Source organism: Acyrthosiphon pisum, chromosome X (assembly GCF_005508785.2).
Source record: "Acyrthosiphon pisum isolate AL4f chromosome X, pea_aphid_22Mar2018_4r6ur, whole genome shotgun sequence".
NCBI classification, from domain to species: domain Eukaryota; kingdom Metazoa; phylum Arthropoda; class Insecta; order Hemiptera; family Aphididae; genus Acyrthosiphon; species Acyrthosiphon pisum.
Window position 1 is genome coordinate 48,716,776 of NC_042493.1, and position 5,492 is coordinate 48,722,267.

The following is a 5,492-nucleotide window of genomic DNA, read 5'->3' on the forward strand; positions in this document are numbered from 1 at the left end:
AACTAGATTTGTTTGTGATAAATTCACGTTTTTCAAAAAAAAATATTTAACAGGAAAACTTTGTTCTGGGATCTTCCCGTTGTACTGCAACGAAATACTATATTTTAGTGAGCCTGGATTTTATCTTTATGTGTGACTGCATTGAACTCATAAATATTTTACAACGATATAACCAATATTGAAGGATGTATGTTAGAGGGTTATAGTACCTATTTCCAGTCAAATTTCGTATAATTTGTAATCAATCAAGATACAAAATTCAAATTTTTGAATCTAATAACCTAGGTACCTACAATCTATATCTTATCGAATAATTTCTTAATATTTTAGTATTAAGGTATATTTATTATAGAATTTATAGTTTTGTTTTCATCTACCTACCTAATAATTTATCAAAATAATATTTGAGGTACATAAATATGATACAAAAATACAAAATCATATATTTTTTAAAGATCTAACAGTGTAATTAAATAAACCTAGATATTATACGTTATATCTACTTTATTCTTCAGGTATAATAGGAGTATTTAACTAATAGTTATCTTATATTGTTTGATAACCATAACAAAAGCAGTAATAATATTATAACACGCGTTGTATTAAAGGAGTACACATGCACACAACACAAAAAAACGTCTTCAAATTATTATTAAATGTTAAATCATTGTATTCAGAACTACAATAAAATATTTTGTCAAAATCGAATATAAAAAAAATAATATTTTAGGAAATATTGGGAATAATCGCGTGACGTCACTGGGCCAACCTCGGCATAATCGCCTATCTTACGCGTGTAAAAGTTGCTCACTTTACACAATGATTTACCAATCTAAAAATTTTATTTTTTATGTTTCATAATTGATGTATATGTAGAAATATATAATTTTTGGTGCTAAAACGATAGAAGTATCAGAATTTCAATGTAACGTTTACATATTAGTATATAGGTATTACCAAAAAACTAACCACTTTTGAAAAATTCTGGTTCCACAAACGTTTTCAGCACATAAAAATTAAAAAACACATTACATACCTACAGTGTAGTATAGGTCCTACACACAACAAAAATCAGAAAATATACTCCAAAGGTAGGTAAATTATATTATTCTGTTAAGAGATGAAGAGAGTAACGTTTAAACGTATAATATTATTAAAGAATTACCGCGAGCCCTGCGCCAAAGGTGGGCATTACCTTGTTAAAAAGTTAAAGTTAAATTACAAACTTAATTTTTTTTAACTTTTTAACTTAACTAGTCAATTATTTTTGATTTTAACTTATTAACTTATTCAGTTAAAATTGTTATTGTTGTAACTTAACTTTTTATAGTTAATTATCATTGTCGTGCAGTTAAGTTAATTTTATTTAGAGTCATGCGTAGTCAGCGTAGGTAATCAACTAGATAATACTGATTCGTCAACTCTATTTCGATTTTGGTCATTTATTTTCAAATTATATATTATAATAATCTAATTTTGGGGAATTGTACTATAAATTAAGAGGACGTCGCCGTCGTACCCACATGTGTTGTCTCCGTCTTACACACGTACGACATAGAAAATTTTCGTTCGCTAGTTTCAATAGGGTGCTTTCATTTTTGATTTTAGAGTGAATTGGCCTATTTTCAAACTTTTAGGTAACAACATTATCTGTGTTCTCTCGTTGGTTTTTTACGATATTTTAATTTAAGTGAGTTATGAGCATTTTCAAACATTAATAATTTACACACTGACAACCCACTTAAAAATTAAAATATCGTAAAAAACCAACGAGATTATAAGTAGGAACTTTAATAATTAATAGGTCGTAATAGGTAGTAGGTACACAATATAAAATGTCCTAAACTATCCTAATATTTGCTAATGACTTACTGGATAGGTACTATATTTTCTATAGAAAACGAAGATATTATAGGTAGTACGTTTATCGTTTTCGCCATAATAGCAATTTCTTAGTATAATAAATTGTAGTTTAAAGATAAATCGCATAATGATCCATTGTCGTCTAGCTAGGGTCCTAGCTAATGTCATTGTGTCTATATAATAATATAATAAAATATAATAATATAAATACTCTAAAAGTTTCATATGCCCACGAATAATATTTTTGAATGACAACAAAATAACTAAAATCGTTATTCTTTATTTTAATAAGTATTTTCGTCCAAATTTAAACTCAAAATGTCTGTAAAAATTAACCATGTTTATAATATATTTTTTTAGATTTTTTGGTTAGTACAGTTTGATAGTGCGATATTCATTATTTTCATTTATGGGAATCCTTGTATTAAACGTTCAATCCTTAGCTATAAAAATTGAACATTTTATAATTTTTCAACTACAATAAATTTGAAAATTTTCGATATTTTGATAAATGTGGTCAAAATTTAAACTTTAAATACTTTAAATACTTATAACAAAAATCGTGGATCTTTAATACTTATCAACTGTTATTATAACAACTTAAATAACCTTGTATTAAATATAAACGTTTTTTGACCCAACGAATACAATTTTATTGAAATGTATAAGTAGAAATAAAAACTAAAAAATTGAAAATTGAAAATGTCTATAAGTACTCAAAACCATTTACGGGTCGGTGCCCCCCCCCCCCCCCCAAAGTCTGTCAAGCCCTCTGATTTTTTATTTTTGTAGGGGCGAAGCCCTTCAGTTCGAAGGTCTTCATTCACATTTGTGTTAATAATGTATTAATGTTAGCCCCTCTTTAAATTGTAATAGATTTCCGCTTATGCTCAAAACTAGTCAAAATATTTAGAAAATTTTATGATGTATAGAAAATGATAAAATAAACATTTGATGCAAATTTTGATACTTGAAAGATCAATATTCAAGAAAATCGTTGTGTGAGAGTTTGTTATATTAAGGGACAAGGGTGAATATCCAACGTCCAACTTCAAATGCTCGTAAAAAATTAATTTGACTCTCCGATAATTTTTTTTTTTCAAGTTTAGTAAAATTAAAGGGGGGTCTTGTATAACATTTTCAAAATTTAGATATAAATAGAAACATTTTTATAAATTTGTAACTCAGAATAATTTTCCAATTTTCGTGAGTTTAATGAATTTTATTAAATATTTAACTTCAGACACTCATAAAAAAATATAATCGACATTTGCTAATACCTATAAATACCTAAAAATGAGTCACAATATTTCGAAAATTCTATGGTTCATAGAAATTGGTAATATAAATTATAAACATTCAGTGAACATTTCATGTGTCTATGGTATCATTGACTTCAAATTAACCATCCATTAGAGTAGTCAGTATTATACAGTTACAGTGACCCACTGTACAACAGAGCGACACCCACTTATCCGCTTTTTTTATTATTATCATTACCTACATTGTTTATATAATAAAAAACAAAAAATATAATGTCTTATACCTACGCATATAATCTGTGGTACTACAATAAAATATAATATAGTGCATTTTTCCAAGTTAGGTTATGACTTTTGTCTTTTGAGTTATGGGCAATAAATAGTTTATTAATTTTCTTGGAACTTAAGAAACTAATTTAATAGTTAAGATAACTTGGCTTTTTTCAGTTGTTTTTTGGTAATATTCCATAAAGTTAAAATTAATTATTGAAATAACTAATAAGTATAGTTAGTGTTTGAAGTATGAAATATTTCACAAAAACGTAAAACATTGAATTTTTTTTTAACACAACTTATTATTTTTTTAACACAATGTTCAGTGTTCTAAATTCTAATGTAAGAATTCAGTAGGTATACAATATATATGTATAATATTGTATACCTACTTCATACTTGTATCATTTAAACATTAAAATATTTAAAAAATGTTGAATACCATATTTTATAAATGTATAATACCAAAGGTTAGGTATACATATAGGTACCATACAATTATGAAGGTAATTTATGACAATTATATGAAATTATAAAACTTATTTAAAAATAAAACAAAATTTATTAAAATACTGAAATATTTAATTTTTTTAAATTTCATGAAATTTTCAAACACTGAGTATAGTGTAAAAATATATACCTAAAGTGCATAAAAATAATTAGGTAGGTATCTAACAATATTAAAATAATACATACTTATTTAATTTAAAATATGTATTTTCATGATTTATAATATTAATATAATATAATAATATATTATCACTCACGCATTGCATGTGACAAATACTTATGAAAAAAACATGTCATTAATATTAAACTTAGATTTTTTGAATTTTTCAGTAACTTTTAAATGGAAGAATTAACTTTAATTAATTAATTTGTGATAATATATGTCTACACGTCAAACATACAGCTGTCCACTTGCACTTAAACACGTGAACTCTCGTTGATAAAAATAAATATTGATTTAATTTGGATATAAATATATAATATAATATGTGTGATGTAGGCACTGATATGTCTACAACTACTTCAAAATCCTACAACTACTGGTTCTATTCTTCTAATAAGCAGTGCTCGAATTGGGGGACGCAGGGGGACGGAGCTCCTCTTCTATTTTTTTTAAATTTTGAGCGTACCCCTTCTAATTATTTTTTTTAGATCGGGGGGATGGAACGTTTTATTTTGTTGAAATAATATTGTATTTTTTATTTCGTGTCTTCGTTAAGTTGTACCTATTTAATCTGTAATAATCTAATATTAAAATAAAATTAAATGTATGGTTTTTTTATGATAGCTGATAATAAGTTATGAGTAATTGAAAAAAGACGCGTGACGTTATTGGACTTGTCATTGTCTCATCGTAATTACCTATCTTATACGTGTAAAGTTTCTCGCTTTACACAACGATTTACCAACCTAAGAATTTAATTTACATCTATGATCTATATAACTATATGTGTGGTTTTATGTGCTTAAGACGATACAACTATACAAGTATCAGAATTTCAATATAACGTTTAGTTTTTTAAATATTAAAAATCTTAAAAGAGATATTTTTGAATTTTCATTTTATATTTAAATCGCTATTTTGCGTCGTTTAACAAAAATAACACTTTTAAGACTTTTAATATTAAAAGTAAATGTTATATTGAAATTCTGATACTTTTATCATCTTAAACACATAAAATCACGAATTTATCCGTAAATTAAATTTTTTTTTTATTCATTAACCGCTAATTAACATTTAAAAAAAAATTTAAAGAACATTTTTTTTATATTGTGTGTTCCTTTAAATCCTAATTTACATAGAACTTTTATTTTATATTACAATAATTGTATTTCGTATATTATGTTTGATAATGGATGCAAACAGTAAGCTTAATAACTTGGGTGTATTGTTCTTTAAAAGTATTAGAATTTAGGAATAATACCTACTGAAGTGAGCCACACTTGTGATCAATTATGGGTGTGACTTAAAAATTTAAAATTAATTACCTAATTAGTTAGGTATAACTTATAAGTGTTAATAATGCGTAACATTGATTTTTATTTTAATAAACAAGAAGTAAAATTATATTTATTGATTATTGG